This window comes from Rhipicephalus sanguineus, chromosome 4 (assembly GCF_013339695.2).
Source record: "Rhipicephalus sanguineus isolate Rsan-2018 chromosome 4, BIME_Rsan_1.4, whole genome shotgun sequence".
NCBI lineage: Eukaryota > Metazoa > Arthropoda > Arachnida > Ixodida > Ixodidae > Rhipicephalus > Rhipicephalus sanguineus.
In genome coordinates, this window is record NC_051179.1 from 31,330,987 (window position 1) to 31,349,593 (window position 18,607).

Below are 18,607 nucleotides of genomic sequence, written 5' to 3' on the forward strand. Positions count from 1 at the left end.
GAAGAATATCCATCTCGTGTTTACGATAGAGCGATCGCATTTTGCGCCTCGCAAAAGGTGCCAGCGCACCGATCGAGTGTCGTCGCAACTCGCAGCGCGGCTCTCTCTGGAATCGATATTCACTCTTGCATGCCAAATGCGCGGCCCGGTTTGTCGGTCCCGGTCCGGAGCTCGATCGCTGACCATTAGGAATGCAGCGGGAAACACCGCGCAAGATTTATAGGCACCACCAAAGACGACGACTGAATTCCGCAGTGTCGTGGTGCCTAGATGCGAGCGGGCGCATATGCATTGTTTTTCGCTTGGCATGCGACCCACATAGCGCGGTGACACCGCGACTTCTCTGGCCTCAGCTGCGCGCGACTGCTGCAACACAGAGTGCCTCTATGTGTGTGGCTGGCTTTTGGAGCAAAGAGAAAATGTTCATCGAGTTGTTGCCACGACGCAGACGAATTAACCTTCTGCGTAGGGCGTTAGCCGCATTTCTGGTTTCTGTTTCGGTTCTCGCTCGTTCCGTCTGGTGCGTTGTTTCTTGTTCTTCATTTGCAGTTGTGATCACCCATTTCTAACGTCGGTAGTCATCTGCTGAAACTATTGTTTCATTGATATGCTGTTTAATGCGGTATTAGTAAGTGTGGTTTCGGTTCGTTAACTTCCGAGAGGCACGGTGTCGAACGTATCTTGGCGACTTGGTTTCGGTTTTAGCAAGCGTACTACATGATGCTTAGGGTCATTAACTTGGCGCATGAATGTATGCATTGAAAGGCGGACGCGTCGGAACTGCATTTGTCTAGTACATTACGCAATGACATACTACATGTTTTTGGCATAATTCTTTTTTTTTTCGGTCTTTGTACGCCGTAGAGTAAAACATATAGGTGTCAAGCTCCATCACCTGAATTATTATTTCTAATGTAGATGTTAATTAATATACATCGTATCGTGCAGCATGATCAGGCAAAATATTTTAACTGCTCTATGAGCTCTGTGTTAATTCTTTTCTTTCTGTGTTTTGAGACTAGTTGTATTTTAGAGTACTCACACAAAAACAAAATAAAGTGGCTATACGCCGGGTACAAAAGGTGCATGATTGAATTTTATTCAAACGCGTTTTATAAATTGTGTACATTAAAAAAAACATTAACGTAGTTGTTGTTGACAATATTTATTCGTAAAGCAGATTGCTAACGCCTTTTCCGTTTATCTCGTTGCTATACTGCAGCTAAAAAACTACAAATAATGTTCCCTGCGCTTCCCTTCGCTTCATTGCCTGTTGATTTAACTTGGATGGAGCGTATAGTTTTAAAATAAGAGGCGACTACCGATATCGCGACCACCATCAAAATTCGCCTAGACGTACAGCCTTCATAAGGAAACGTGCAACTCAACTACTTACGTATCTGCTTGTCCAAATTAGCCATAATAAACACGTAGAGTCTGCGTTGTTAATGACACATACCTACTGTTGGGACATTGACCAAAAATCGTTTAGTTAAAAAAAAGAAGTGAAATATCATACTGCTGTGGCGTGTGAGCGAAACACTTCTTCTCTAAAACCAGAAAACTCTGTTAAAATTGGGACGTTGAATCTTGAGCCTCCCGAGCGTGGCGGAAGTTCGGCTTCACTTTTGGGACAAATATAATTTACAAAAAAAAGAAAAAAAGAAGCATGCTTGAAAATGTTGATCAGTGGGGCTTACCCCGAACTCTGCTTGCGAACTTCGTCCGATAATTTTATTGCAGAGTTAAAATACAGTTCATCAGGTTATGTATTGGACCAACCCTTTCAATCGGTAATAAATTTTCCGCTCCAGTTGCATAACGTTGCGTTGGTTTTCTCAAGAGCGTGAGTACCGGCTGTTCTCGGAAAGTAGACGAGCGCATAGTTTTACTTTAAAAAAAAAAAATTGGGAAGCAGAAGTAATCAGCGTGCAGCGAATATGGTTTAGAAAACTCACAGGGTCCCCTTTGCATTCGCCTGAAACGACTCGAAGGCGAAAGTCATCTTCTTTTTCATCTCAGTCTATGCGCTGATCCTGCCCCGCCACCCTCTGAAAGCTTTATGCACCTAACGTAGTTTTGCACTGCCTCCAGGATCGGAGGCACCTCGTCTGGTTTTGCACTGTCTCCGTGATCGGCCCAGCTTTGACCAAGCAAGGATGTCATGTGATGACGTCACCACGTGCCGTTACGCTGTGTGACGTCATGATGACGTCACAAGTTTCGGTAATTTGTGACGTCACGTGTTGGCGTCATCACGTGATGATGATCTTTTGCATCACTCGTGTTGACGACGCCGACGGGGTCACCGATGTAGGACGGCAGTCAATTTTCGCGTTTGATGAGGCATCTAAGGCTTTCTTTCGCCTTAGAATCAATTGAAGAATAGCGGCAACATAAGCTCCTGATAATGGCCTTTCAAATCGGGTGTGGGGGGCACTAAATGGCGGAGCTTATTCTGACAGACGCTGGATACCGTGACACGCGTCGAGTTCGAAATATGGGCTTCTGCTTGTTTAGTGGCATGAGCAGCGAGTGACGCTCTTGTTTCTATTCCGAGCACTTCCGGCCGAGCACTTATAATTCCGGTTTTCCTGAATATTCACAGCATGTGTTTTAAAAAATAAATCTTCTACGAAATCGATGGTTCTAGTTCAAGTAAAGCGTTATATTGGGTACATATGATATCGGAGTATAAGTTTACTTAAGATAAGGGCTAATTAACTGTCAGGATAATTAATGATAGTTAATTGAATAGGTCCATTAAAAGAGCAGACGTTCTTTTCTTTCTTGTGTGTGAGCAGCTGGGATCGTTGCGGCCCCTGGCGGAGCAGATCTCAACCACGCGCTTCTTTACATGTGGCCTCTGAGATCCGCTTCGACGGCACCACGAAATCCAAGTAATACACCAGGACACACGAACGCCGACGTGCGAGTGCCATTATCAAGGATTAAGGTCGCGTCCAATTTGTTTTAAAACCTGCTCGATGCGGTTATTAGATCGTCGCATCGCATGCGAAATTTTGCCTTCGGTCTTTTGTGGCGTGCTTGCATTTCTTAATATGTCATAATTTTTGTCGATGGTCAAAGATAAAACCGAATATCGGGCAGAAACAGAACAGAGAATTCATTCTTTGGAGATTATTGGCCCCGTTTATTGTGTGACTAGTAATCTGTCTCATGCTGGCTGATCATGATATATAGTGAGACTGATGCGTGAGATAGTTGGATGAATTGCGCACATGTATATCTGCATAGCAAGACAAAGCCTGTGGGGATGCTATCACCCTCTATAAAGCCGTTTTCGTCTCATGGCGCCCGCGCGTCGTAGTTAGCGTAGTCAGCTTCGCCGCTGAGCAAGAGATAGCGCTGTGGTCGCTATCTTCTCTCGCTGCGCGAAACGTTTTGATATGGTGTCCGAACGCCTCTCGTTCTCCTATCATTCTGGCGACTCCGGTTGTCCCGGATCACCACGGGAAGCTCCGCCCCTGTACTAAAACCTACCAAAAGGTAAGACGGAAGCACAGAAAACTGAAGAAAGCGGAATAAGTTGCTGCTGTAGTTTGTTTCGAATTCGGTTTCCAGGCGCGAAGCAGCTTGGTGCTCTACCCACTAGACCACATGACCTCGCTTGAGAGTTATAATGATAATTGTTGGTGTTTAACGTCTTAAAACCACGATATGATTGTGATATTTTTACCGGCACTACAATCGTCATCGCGTCCACCAACCAGTGTTGTGGGTATATTTCACGCCAGTGGAAGAAGACCGAACGCAGATCGAAAAATTCTATTTTAAAAATTTCTACTTACTTTCCATATAAACCGCTGCAAGGTTGGACACTTCAGACGGCACGCTTTCTATTGCAGTACAAAGCAGAAAGGCGATGACGGACGCTAGACAGTCCCTTTCAAGAATTTTTGTGCAGGTGCTATCCTCTTTAATGCGCTCTAAGAAATAAAAGGCGTACTTGGGGCGTCTTTCTGGCACACAGCGATAATAGTCATCTACCGCGCGCGTTTCTGCGTTATCACCGCATGCCGGGTACTTGCCGGTCACGAATGGCGTGCAGCTGTCGGCGTGACATAGCCTTCTTGATAGCAAAGTAGCGAGCGCAAAAATTCTCGAGAAAGGAAACGCAAACAAGTCATATGGCAATCATTGGTGCATGGCAGAAAGACGCCCCAAATACTTCCGTTTGTCATACACTCTAAGAAAAGATCGAGTAATAAAGGTGTCTTTTTTGCTCACAACAAAAACTTGGAGGACGCTTGAGCTTCGCTTTCAAGATTAGAACGCGATAGCGCAATCGGACCGTGTTCGTATCGCCTTCCCAGTTGTTAGCCTAGCCTGGCTTCGCTTCTCGGTGGAGACCTAAACCGTGCCGCAATGAAAGCCAGAGTGCGCGGACGCCCTCCGGCTCCAATATCCATGCATGCGGCGCGACGAAACACGGCCACACGGCGGGGCGATGCCGTTTAAAAGCGCGCCCGTGGGCCCTTTGCGCCATCTCGCGGGTCACAGACAAGCCGCTGAAGAACCTCCGAGATGTGCGTACCACCAACGCTAAATTGTGTATATAAACGGCTCGCCGTTAGTATGGTAGAGGAATTATGCGTAGTGGCCGAACGGCTAAACGCGTCGCACCACGGAGCGAGGTGTCTAGGTTCGAATCCCCACTCGAACCGAAGATTTTATTATTATTTCTTTATTTGCATCTACCTCGAATTTTCGCTCACGGACAACGCTGATTTTTGGCTCACTACCAAACACGCCGACATCGACACCTGAATTTTTGCGAAACGAGCTCTTTAGCGCTATCTCGTTAATCGTCATCTATCTTGCGTGCCTTTCTTTGCATTATTCCCGTACGCCCGGCATTTCCTGGTCTCGAACGGCGTGCACGTTGCCAGTGTGACATAACATTTCTTGATACGAATGGGGTGAGAGCCGAGTTTTCAAGAAAGGAAGCGCAAGCAAGCCAGATTACGATGATTTTTTGTGGGATAAAAAGACTCCCTTTTTACTCGATCTTTTCCTAGAGTGTAAAAGGTAATACCGGTTGCAGTGTCGCAGCATTGCGTGCAACAGGCAATTGTACATCCATTCAACAAGTGTATTCGTTGAGCACATCATGGCTTTCGGTATGGGATGGATTGCGTATTACGAAGAGAGAGAGAGAGAAAGGAAAAAAGGAAGAAAGAAAGATAATGAAAAGGACAAAGCATCGATGCTAACGAAAGGAATACACTCGTCTTGAGTTTCACAATGGGAGGACAGGGGAGCAGAGACGAGAAGTTTTGATCACGACTGAGTGCCCGGGAGATGTTCGCGCGATTGCAGTCATCACGGATGGCGCAATACCTTTCCGGGAAGATTAACTCGGCCGCTGTCGCTCAGCCAAATGAAACGGCGGTCTTCCAAAGGCACGTGTGGTCTCGTTTTCAACAATATAGAAGAAGAAGAAGAAGCATGGCGAAGGTTACTTTATAGTGCCGGACACATGGCGTCCTGTCGTTGACCTTTGCCACACGCAATCTCTGATCACTGCTGTGAGAGGTGGAAGAGACAAGTTCTTGTGTGTGCCATTCGCGTGCTCTACGTTGATTTTCTTCTTCATTTTCTTGTTATTTTACGTACGTTGTAGCACACGTGTGAAATAAATCATTCAAATAACTCGAAGGATTTTGGTATAGTTCGGGCAGGGCAAGAGATCGAAGGCTCAGGTGGATGAGCAAAATCGTAGCGATTTTCTTAAGTGCGATGGAAACGAGAGCTTTGCTCGAAATATAAGACGATGCATCTCTCGCTGAGTCCTCCTGAGTCCTCCGTTTTAGCTCAGTTTAGAAAGTAATCTATTCCGACGTGCCCAGCTTGCAGTTGCTCTAGAGTACATTATGTACATGTTGTAATATGAATGCTATGTAGCGCGCGAGTGAGCCAATCACTAATGAAAGAAGGCTGCGTACTTCGGTGCAAGGAGGAAGGCTCGCTCTCCATTGTGCGCTAGAATCGCTCCCTGGAGATAATTCTTTTCAATCGGCGTCACGACGTCGGCATTGGCAAATTGAGGAGACTTTCATCTGTTTGGGCGACTCGACTTGACTGTAATTTTCGCTGCAATGGAAATATTTGGTGAGATGGAGTAATAGCTGTACCTCTTCATAAGGCATTATTTAAGACTAAAATGCATATGCTTGAAGCATTGAAAAGTCCCTGAACGGGGTAGGTGTCGCTGGAGGCAACGTTTCGTCGAGCAGACTTCTGTTCTACCTTTCAAGCAAATAAATGGCGTCGCGTGACTGAGCCGATTAAGTAATTTACTTCTTGCTCTAGCGGCTACAAAAAAAAAAGCCTTTATTTCTGCGTAATTAGTTGAAGTAGAACTTTGTGCACTCTGCTTTTCTGTTTGCATGAATACGTGAACCGCTATTGAAGAGCATGGCCTGAGGTCTTTTGCACCGCTAACCGGCCTTTGCAAAAGCGAGTTCATGCTTTTTGGCAGGGGCGTAGCCAGAAATTTGTTTTCGGAGGGGGGGGGGGGTCAACCATACTTTATGTATGTTTGTGCGTCCGTTTGTATGTGCGCGTGTATATATGCGCAAGCTGAAAAATTTCGGGGGGGGGGGGGTTGAACACCCCAAACGCCCCCCCCCCCCCCCGGCTTCGCCCCTGCTTTTTGGTATCACAGTGATTTCGAAATCGCCAACAGTTCACGAGATAGTGTCGCTAACATTCTGCATTCGCAGCTCGACGTAGTACTTCTTTCGTTCAGGACGACGTCAAATGCACTGTGTAAATGTGCTTGAACGATAACGTGGCATCTGGAGTGCAATGATTTTGACGAATGGACGGTACGATGATTACACCTAGCACCATACCGGCGTGTGCATGCACTCACTTATTAGAGTGCATACGAGCCTGGTAAGGCGAAATGCTCGAGTATATCGTGTAGGCATACGTATAGCAATTTGATACTGTGCTCACACAAAGGAATAAGCTAGCCCTCTAAGGACTTGCATGACTTTCGCACACATGCGAACACGGTGTGGCAGCAAACAACGCAAGGTGCCATCCACACTACGGGGTTTTGTCCGCTTGCCGCTAGATGCCGACTCTGTTCGATCTCGATGCTATACCGCGGATAGATTAGTGGCGCACGTTGGGCGGGCCACTTTGCACCCTTCTCTGGGGCTTGCAGCCGGTTCTATAGTTCCCGATTTGCTGATACAAACACTAGCCTTCGTCGCATTGCACCGAGTTAATTAGACGGGGATTACATCACGACGCACGCTGCGCACGAGGGGCTTGTTCACATGCAGACTTCATTTTCTGAATGACAGTCAGAAAACACACAGGGGTCCCTTATGCTTTTGCCTAAGATGACTAGACGACGAAATCCGCTGTATTTTTCTTCTCATTCGATTCACGAAAGCTTTCTGCACGTAGCGTGATTTTTCACTGCCTCCGGGATCGGAGGCATGGCTAGCTTTCTGCACCTCACGTGGCTCCAGGATCGTCCCATCTATGACCAAGCGACGGTGTCATGTGATGAAGTTCCGTTATGTGACGTCACAGTGACATTCACCACGACGTGATAAAGTTTGGCAATCGGTGAGGGAGTGACGTAATCACGTGATGGTGATTTCTTGCTTCATTCGTGTTGACACCGACTGTCACTTTTCGTGTTTGACGAGGCATCTAAGGCTTTCGCCTTAAAAACTGAGTGGATTCGCGAGTCGATCTATAAGGTGGGCACTCATGTAGTGGAACGAATGCGATAACTTATGCATACTGTGTGAGGCCGTGCATCTCTCGTGAAAGCACGCTTTAGCGAAGGTTGGAAAAATGTGCTGGAGGAGCTAGGCATTAAGAACAGCAACAAATAAGGTGCATTAAATCGCTGGGCACTCCGAACGAGAAAGAAGAGCCATAAGTAACGATACAACGGCATGCGTTAAGCAAAAGCGTGTCACTGTGCGATGTCTTAAATCGTGTTGACTTCTAGCACGCGAGGTGACGCTGACGTAACCTTCCGAGCGGGAGAAATGGGCGAGTCCTGAAAGCAGGAGGAGAAGCGCGCTTGCGCAACGGCACGTGGCACACTCAGTGTCAGTCTGTTATGTCAGCGCACGAGCGAGCAGCGTAAGTGACATCGTTGCTTCCGTTCTCCTCGGGCCCAAAGCCGGTCTTTGTCGGCTACACAGTCGCTTTGCCTTATGCAAGGCTCGCAGCGAAGAGCTCTGAAAGCACGCACTGCAGTTACGATTGAGAAACCTACGTGAACGATTGTATACAGCAGCGACAGATGTCGTCCCGTGCTCTGTACCGCAGTGATCGTGGGCATGTGCTCTGGCTCGATCTCTCTGTCTTTCCTTCTTATCTTTCTTTAGTTCCTTCTCCTATTGTCCACCTCACGGTAGCTTCCCGCATGTTATAGTTCTGGTTAACCTCCCTACCTTTCCTTTCTTTTATCTCTCTGTTTCTCGTGTATTATGCAGAATCTTGGTATGAGCTCGTTGGTATTGGTTTCTAACTGAAGAGGCATTTCGGCGCAAGTTGAACGAGGACGAAGAACACACAAAACAACAAGACGGCCGCGTGGGGTAACCTTTATAAACCGCTTGGATAGCGCGTCCCATAGTTGCGACATGCGCCTATAGTGTGTACGCTCATAACTATAGGATGCATATACATACGCGATATATATCCGATGTACTCGTTCGGCTGATGGCTCTGGGTTCTGCGGCACTATCACCCACGCATAGGCAAACGTTCGTGCACGGCCATACCTACAGGTATACCAGTAACGGGAACGCGGGATGCCCGTCTGACTGCGCAATACCTGTGTGCCGGGACGGTTGATGTTTTGCCGTGGCACGCTCGGTTAGGGAATCTCCCAAATAGGCTTCGGTTGTCGTGTTGCCATGTGGGCATGCGCCGCGTAGCAACAGGCGCGCATTCATAGATATATACGCTCGCGACGCGCGTTGTGCACAAATTGCGCTCGTAAATCTCATCTCGCTGGTTGGCGCTGTGCACCGTCCTCGCGGATGTGTTCGGGGTGGTTTTCGCTGTTGCTTCGCGTGGCTCCCGCCCTTGCCTGTTTTGCGCTGTGATGAATGGCGACAGCGGGCTGCTTGACGCACTATATAGCTGACACCTCGCCAGGTGAGTAATCGTCGCCGCGGCTATACCGAGCGCGAGCTGCAGCGATATAACAATCGAGCTTGAGAGGGAGAGGCATTGTGGTAGTGTTGTCGTTGCTGCTGCTGCTGCTGCTGCATGGTGCTCCTATTATTGTTGAGCGCGCGGTATGATGAATGATTTCGAGCGGGTGTCCGCGGTGGACGGAGTACTTCCGGAATCGCATCCATAGCTTGGCGCCTACGTAATATAAAGGAGCTGCCATTGATGCGTCTGGATGCGGGTTTACGGGCGCCTAGTCGTGATTGGTAGTCGACCCCTGCAATCTGTGCAACGGTCTGCTTATCTAGGCCAATTAATCGCGGGTTACCCATGCAGCTCAGGAGAATGTATATCAGTCAGGAGACTATATATATATATATATATATATATATATATATATATATATATATATATATATATATATATATATATATATATATATATATATATATATATATATATATATAGTCGAAACGCTGCAATCGATGATATTCTGCTTCAAGTAAGTGGTAACAAGAAATGTGTAAACGCTAAAACATTTGCTTATATTGTCCGTGTCAGCATGCTGAGTTGTTAATGTCTACTGCCTCGAAAAGCAGAATTAAAGGTTTTCTTGGAGGATCGGTTTGCATTTCTGGGAAGGTGCATGCTTACTAAACGTGCTAGGGAAACAGCGCAAAGAACAGGACTCAATAAAGGGCACACTACATCACTGCGGCTTGTCCCTTATTTTCTTGGCGCCCTGTTGTTTGCGTGGTTTCCCTAGCAAGCTATGAACCATTTAACCGAATTGCGTAAGCTTCTGCAGTTATTAAGCGTATTTCTTTGTGCTAAGCATGAGCTCCTTGTGGATTTATGGCTACGCGACAGTAGACGCCTCGTGGATTTAGTACTGTGTATATAGTTGCAGGTCGTTTTATACGAAACCTGGTAGCCAAATATACAACAGCCCAATGTTCCAATGTTACAACATTCCTGTTCTGAAGAGTACTCAAGGAGAGAACACGTCGGTGTGAAGTATAGTGAGGACATTTTCAGGCATATGATAGTATAAGCTTGCCCAAGGCATATGTAATTGTACAACGCGGGACAAGGTTTACGGTCCTATGAGGACTGATGGAACATTTACTCGACCATGTAGTATAGTACCAACATGATAGTCCATCGGCGACCACAATTAGGAGAAATTTGACATTGAAGCGGTGCTGCGTAAGAACATATGTTGTAATAGTACTCGTTTCATATGTATTCGCCCGTGCCACTGTAAAGAATGGTGCCGCGAACTCTGCGATTACTTTATTTACGGGTGAGCCAGAATTGGAATAATCTCTTTCGTTCAGAGACTCACCTTTGAGGAATTAACATTGCTTGATATTTTCATGTCTTACATTGTCTTTGTGGAACGATATTAGAAAAAGGAATGCGCGTGTGGCACTCATTCACATATGGTAAATTCGCATATGGAACACATGCACACACAAATAAAATGTCAAGGAAAGCCGAATTTTGGTTGTATTTGTTAATTTTTGGCTAGAATTAACTAAATAAAATTGCTCTGCCTGCTATAATGACAATATAGTTATAAAACATGCTCCATATTGGGACGATGGGTCAATTTTGTGCACCCGAACTCCTTTAACGCGTGCACTTTAACGCGTGCACGGCGCTTCTGCCTTTCGCCCATATCGAAATGCGGCCGCCGTTAGCGGGAATCCAACCGGCGACATCGCGCTTAGCAGCGCAATGCCATTACCGCTGTAAGTCGCCACGGCTAGTGTGAATTAGGGCCTGTATTCCAATAGCTACGTTTCAGGAAACTAAACGAACAATACCTTCCCATGTAAGGAGATTACGCACATGCACTGAGCATGCAGCGACAGGTCGACAGTGTCCACACACACACACTCGCTCGCAGCAGCATCCTTAAGCACGCGTCCTGCACGCGATGTGCATGCGTATATACTCTACATACTGTATAGACGGGCGCACGATCCGCAAGACGCGCCGGTCCTAATTACTCCGCCTAATGAGCGGAGCTTGTCACTGAGCGGACGCGACTCGCGCGGCGCCGTTAATGCGATGACCGTGGAAGATGATGGGTGAACACGTAGGGCGTGTTCTCACATTCTAGTTTATTTTTTGTATTAGTATCACCCTCTTCTCCTTTTTTCCTTCCTCCTTTCCCCCCCGTATTCGAGATCACGCGTTGGCGTTAAGGGCTGTTCCAAATAACGGTTACGTTCTGCTGACCGACTAGGCACGTCTCTAAACCCATATATATATACGGACAATGTCGCTCGCAAGCGGGAAAGGTCACGAACCACACGCGTGTGTGTGTCACCCCTTGCTGGAAGGACGGCGCGGGCGTGGTTCGCTCGCGCGAGTGATGCGAGGCGCTGATGTATCGATTCAAGCGCCGGTGCGCGGCTCGCGGTCCACGGCCTGTAGTACGTGTGTGCGTGTCTGTACGTATATACACGCTGCACTGAAATTGCGCGGCCGTGATACGGGTCTCGCCCCGTTGTCGGATACAGTTTTTCGCAAAGGTCAAGCATCCACGTTGCGTGCAGGGATGACAAAGCATGTACGTAATGTGAGCGAGATAGTATTGGTTCTATACTTTCGGCGTAAGGTTAATTTAGCTAATGCTCTATAGTGGCGCAGAGAGAGAGAGAGAGAGAATTTTATTTGAAGGCAGAGAGGTCGGCCATAGTGGCGCAGGTTTCGGCGAAACCTATATGATACCGAGTGCTCTTGTTGCGCAACTTTCGATCGAGCTGCCTTGAATCTCTGCTTCTTCTTTCTTTCATTTTTTTTTTTTTTTTGCTATCATACTGGAGTTGGCCCGTAAGTATAAGGGCGCAGGACGTGTATCGAGATTGCACACAGAATGAAAATCCCGGGGATCGGGTTCCTGTAGCACAGTTCTTTTGTGTCACTCGGCCTCAGCTTTATCGCAGAAATGCGTCCGCTTAACTGGCTCGATTGTTTGACTCGTTTGTCTGTTTCGGGAGCTCTGCAGGTAGCTGATTACTCAATCGTACGTTTCCACGTTGATTGGTTTGCTTCGTAAAGAACTGAAGTGAATCGATTGAGGTTTTTTTTTTTGTTAGTTTTTCTTGAAGGGCGCGGTTCTCAGAACAGCTGGTGTTTGCCTTTCTTTCGATGACACGAGTTTCATTTTCTTGATCTTTATTTTGAAAGTCGACGGCGTGAACTCGTGTAAACGTACAGCACTCATTTCACGACATTTCGACGAGTTCCCTCTTTCTACCTTTATTAAGTGTCGTTATGTTTAATATAATTATTTCTGTTTACCTGTTCCACCATTGCTATAATTCTTTGTGACGCTGTACCCAGAGGGACGTCACAATTTCGTGCCGTACGATACGCTACTCCGATTTTAAGGTGGAGGGAGACTTCGCTTAGTCAAAAAATTGGATTTTGAGATTTTGCAATCATCTGAGAGAGAATTTCTTGTTTAAGAAAATTTATCACACTTGGGCACTCGTGGTTTTAAAAATTAATCGTTGGTCCTTTTTCTTCGACACGTTTAAATAAAATGTGGTGGACGTCTACGTGGTCTCTGCAGTTTTCTCAAAGCAATGTTTTAGAAAGTTTGTGTACTTTTTTCTCGGGAACTATAGGGCATAAGCAAACAAACAACTTTTACGGGTGAGAAACAGCGCTAAAAAGACGGGACAAGAAAGGACACGAGACGACGGCGCTGACTAACAACCAAATGTGCTTTATTCCTTCAGTCAGCATAAATATACTTCACCACTAACGTAATGAAAAAACAGAAAACTCAGCCTGCGCAGAGGCAGTAAGGCGATCAACGAGACAAGAATTCTATCTCCTTCGGAAGGAGGGAAATCGAGGGGAAGCTTACACATGCCTCGCCGCTATTGTAGATGTGATAAGCTTCTGAAATGAGGCGCGCGCGCTCGTCATGGTATTTTGACAAGAAAGTGGCATCGTTAAAAGATGGATGGCAACCGCAACTGTTACAGTGAAGAGATAACTGACTATCTGTAGCTTGTTTTTGTACCTTGTTCAAATGCTCGCGCATGCGGTCATTAGCGCACCGCCCCGTTTGCCCGACATAGTAACGCCCGCAAGAAAGTGGAATCTTGTATACAACTTCTTGACAACATTCAACAAACTTCTGCCTGTGCTTCTTAGTGCATCTTCTTTTCTTCTCTTCTTCTCGGTTGACTTGCTGGCACAGGCTACCAAGCTTATTTTGGGCAGAAAACAACAGCCTAACGCCTGCCCTGCTGACAACTTTCTTGAGATTGTGCGCGACTTTGTGCACGTACGGAATAACCGCAACAATCTCAAGAAAGTTGTCAGCAGGGCAGGCGTTAGGCTGTTGTTTTCTGCCCAAAATAAGCTTGGTAGCCTGTGCCAGCAAGTCAACCGAGAAGAAGAGAAGAAAAGAAGATGCACTAAGAAGCACAGGCAGAAGTTTGTTGAATGTTGTCAAGAAGTTGTATACAAGATTCCACTTTCTTGCGGGCGTTACTATGTCGGGCAAACGGGGCGGTGCGCTAATGACCGCATGCGCGAGCATTTGAACAAGGTACAAAAACAAGCTACAGATAGTCAGTTATCTCTTCACTGTAACAGTTGCGGTTGCCATCCATCTTTTAACGATGCCACTTTCTTGTCAAAATACCATGACGAGCGCGCGCGCCTCATTTCAGAAGCTTATCACATCTACAATAGCGGCGAGGCATGTGTAAGCTTCCCCTCGATTTCCCTCCTTCCGAAGGAGATAGAATTCTTGTCTCGTTGATCGCCTTACTGCCTCTGCGCAGGCTGAGTTTTCTGTTTTTTCATTACGTTAGTGGTGAAGTATATTTATGCTGACTGAAGGAATAAAGCACATTTGGTTGTTAGTCAGCGCCGTCGTCTCGTGTCCTTTCTTGTCCCGTCTTTTTAGCGCTGTTTCTCACCCGTAATCATGAACCAACCAGCCCAAATGCGTACCCTTCTACAGTTCAAACAACTTTTACATGCGTTAATTAGTGATATTTACATAACTTGAACTAAATTCAGTAGCCTAGATGCGTCTGTATTTTTTAGTTACTATAAAAAGTTCATTCACAAGTCGCTGTTTTTATACATCAACTAACGTAAAAAATAAAACATAACAAGTCTAATTTTTGTTGTACGCTCATAATTTTAGTTCCACTTGTGTAAAGCATTTGTTGCTGCCATTGTGCAAAATTGCAATGCTTTGCAGATAGTAGATATTAAAAAAAAAGTACGTTAGTAGCAAAAAAAAAGAAACACAAAATAGAGTGTAAAACTAATTTTGAGCTGCAATGCAACCAGTGTCTATCTTTAAAATTCCTTGCAAATTTCATAGCCATAGCTTTATTGCCACTGTTTTACAGCCGCCCCGTGACGGTGGTCTATAGTGGTTATGGCGCTCGACTGCTGACCCGAAGGTCGCGGGATGGAATCCCGGCCGTGGCGGCTGCATTTTCGATGGAGGCGAAAATGCTTGAGGCCCGTGTACTTAGATTTAGGTGCACGTTGAAGAATCCCGGGTGGTCGAAATTTCTGGAGCCCTCCACTACGGCGTCCCTCGCAATCATATCGTGGTTTTGGGACGTTAAGCCCCAGATATCATCATCATACTTTACAGCCAAATTTTGAAACTCATTTTCATAGTTTCACCCCACCTTAAAAATATCCATTCCGTTCGGTTTATGAGGCTATATATTCATCGCATACCTTTCAATTTTTTTTCTTTCCTCCGCAGTTAAGAGTTGCGCGTCGTGATATCTCTATTCCCTTGAGGTGTTCATGCGTAAACACCACTTTTTCTTTTTTTTTCCTAACTCGTTTACTTCCGACACCTGTCGCCGTTTTGTGTTGTTGTTCGTGTGGCCTGTGTTCGAGTGTTCTTTCGCTTCGTTCATCATTGAGCTGTTTTGAAACGAGGAGATTGGAAGGTGCATTACAACGTTTGGCTTCCTGAGCCTTTCGCGCCGGTCTCCTGGGCAACTGCCTGTCTGAATAAATATAGAGCGAAAGCTGCGAAACGAAATCCCGGGTTTTTGATGCAGTTCTCCTCATTTATTAAAGAAATGCGCCGGCGACAGGGAGGGGTGGGGGAGGCAAATATGTAGAAGCTTCAAGTATACATACATATGTATGTACGAGGAGTTATAACGAAAGGGTTCACCTTTCGAGTTATACTGACGCTGCGCGTTGGCGAATACGCACGCACCGCTCGTTTGCTTTGGAAGCAATCCAGTCTAGTCTATATATGTATAGGTGGAAGAGACGAGGCCCGGTGTTATATACCTTTTACGTCCGGCCGGCCGTGCGACATGCAGGCACGCAATCCACTCTGATTGCTGCGAAGGGTCTTGCCGCGAGCATGCATGCATGTACTACGCGCGTTAGCAAAGCAAACATCGCAGTGTCGCGACGCGTGCTTTTAGGCGCGCGCGCTCGGCAAATCGCATACGCGAGCAAACACGACAAACGGACAAAGAAACGTTGCCGAAGTATATAGCCTACACATATATATCTACCTCTGTCTTTCATTTCCATCTTCCTTTCTTTCTCCGAGAGTTTACTCTAGCTCAATCACGGCTTCCGCGATATCAGAGTGCACTTCATGATACATCGGGGCCGCCGTGTTTGCTTCCCATCTGTCGTCGTACACACACAAACGCACAAACATATGCGCGCTGTATGCCAGCGCCTCCGCATATATAGTGTATACACCTGCAGTGTGTGCATTACGTGTGTGTGTATCTATAGGTATACATAAGTATATGTGTGTCTACAAGCGGGGGCACTCCGCCCCGTGCGTGTGCATGTGTGTGTACGCGGCTACCTATGCAGGTGTAGTCTGGGGCATATAGCCGAGGCGTCGTGCGAGTGTGCGTACATACGCGGGAATGGATTGCACGTTCGGCTGGCGTAGCGATCCAGTTCGACCTTTGAGCTCGACTCCCGGACGAAGTAATTATCCTTTATGCTCCGTGCTGGGAAGGGCGGTGCATGCTTCGCACGCGAAGGCTGCTCTGCTGCTGCGTCCCGCTCTCTTCGAGAGCTGGCGAGAGTGCGCGAGGCAGCTGTAGTACAGGGAGGGGGAAGGGAGGGTCGGATGGGAGTGCTCGCTGACGTCACTCAGAAATAATGCATGGAGGCCAGCGTGGTCTTCTCTTGTCGTGTGTGTGTGTATCCCACCGCCGCGTTTGCCGTGCCTGGCTCGCTTGGAGCGCCGGTCGATCCTCGGCTAACTGTGTCACCGCAGGCTTGAGCACACGAGTCCGTTTCACTCTGCGAGAGTGCGCTTGTGTGTGAGCACCTGGACGGCTTTCCGCGCGGGTCGGACGTGGGCTATAAATGCGTACGCGCCGGAGTTCCTTCCGTGCTTGCCTCGCTCTCGGCTGATGGAAGAAGCTTCCGTCCCCTTTTTCTCTCCATTGCGTGTAGCTGCGTTGTTGTTGAAAGGGTACAAGTGGCGTCCCGTATGTGCGGCTAATCTCGCTGTTTGCTCACGTTCGTGTTTCTGGAGATTTGTTTCTTTTTTCCTTCCAGTTCTCGTAGATTGTTTAGGCGTTCCGAGCTTTCCGTGTGTGTACGCTGTCGTAGCGCCGCATATGTTCGCGCATGTATTTCGCCCTTGTGTTGTCGTCCGTGTGGCTTTTTATTGGGGCACAAACATAACGTTTTAGAGTGGAAGGTTTCCCGGAGGTAAACAGCGCACGCACACGCACACGCACACGCACACGCACGCGCGCGCGCGCACACACACACACACACACACACACACACACACACACACACACACACACACACACACACACACACACACACACACACACACACACACACACACACACACACACACACACACACACACACACACACACACACACACACACACACACACACGCCGTGCGCGCGCACGCACGCACGCGCGGCGGCGAATATATAATGGCGGGTGTGGTGGCTCGCAGCGGGGGTAGCACTCGGCTAGTTCATAGCACGGCCGCTGGATGATCCAGCGGCCGTGTCCATAGTATGTCGTTTAAGCACGCATAGCCATAGGCGTGCGTAGGGTTCTCCGTTAGGAGGAGCCATGTCTCAACCCAGAATCCCGCCCGTTGGTCTAGTCCGAAAAAAAGCAAACTCCGCCATGGATGCAAAAATGAAGATGAAACAACGACGTGCTTCTTATAACAGCGTGCCATAAATCCGCGGCTTTCCGGGGGTAAAGGCGCGAAGTAAACAGTTCTTACTTCTTTGAATGCACCTTCAGATGTCCTTGCTCCCCATTATCGTCAAAAAGCATAGGTAGCCGTAACCCTGCGCATTGAAAAATGGCGTGAAGGATCCGACACTGAGTTAAGGTATGGCGCAGAATTGGCGGCCCCCTTCAGGTGACCTGAGGTCCCCCTCGTGCGCGTGCCTATGCGCATAGCTTAGAAAGAAAGTATCTTCTGCAATTCTAGAAAGAAGCACTGGTCAATGCTGCGTAAGGCACAAGAAGCATATCAACAACCGTCTCAACAAGCACTCGACATCTGTTGTTGCTGCTCGTAATGTTCCAAAAAAGAAAAGAAAAGAAGAAGAAGAAAACTCGTGCAGCTGCGCAATCCAAACGAGACAAAAGTGCAGGGAAAGATGGAGCATCGAAGTGATGAGATGTCGTCAAACAAGTGACGTGGCTGTAGTCAACGTTTCGACCGCGGGATTTGTATTTGTTTAAATGATTTTATGTGCAGCGTTCTTATGTCTGCATAGCTCACTCCCCTCCACCATCATAGCTCACTCCCCTGCATAGCTCACTCCCCTCCACCATCAATAGTAAGGTGCGCAGGTTTTTTTCTTCTTCTATTACTCTTACCGGTGACTGTTCCCTATTACGCTTCTGCCGTGCGTCGGTATTTCCTTTCTCAGCGTTGTTCGTTCTCAGTATACCATAATCGCTGCTCTCGAGGTTAGCATTCGCGCCCTGGCAGCAGATTCCAACTTGTGCGGTGGCTGGCCTCAGAGCCGATACCGCCGCCCCATTGTGCAGCGGCATGTGTTCTCTGGCGTGATTCTCGCCACCTACGTTTGCCGTTCCTTCTCCCCATTCCTCCTCCTCCTCCTCCTCCTCCTCTCTCTCTCTCTCTCTCTGTCGGCTCAGTGTAGTGCGACGTCGGCGAGCGCAGGAACGCGGAACGACCGGAATCTGTCTCGCGGCCCGGGAGACCGCTGGCTTGCACGACACTACTGTGTCCCCGGCTGGCGTCAACTCGGTGACAGTCTTCTTCGTTGCCCGTATTGCCGCCTCCTTCTCTCGTGGAAACTTTTGCTGTCGCTCTTTTTACCCGCCGCGTAGGCGTGGAACGTCCTTGCCTGTTCACTTCCCGATCAACTTCGCTCGAGCTGT

The 18,607-nt window shown here is 47.6% G+C and overlaps 1 protein-coding gene across 1 annotated transcript in view; it reads left to right on the top strand.

The window, feature by feature from the left end:
• The window catches only part of LOC119391122 (calmodulin-binding transcription activator 2), a 509,376-nt gene that overhangs the window by 705 nt on the left and 490,064 nt on the right, over positions 1 to 18,607 (top strand). The window lies entirely within an intron of this gene.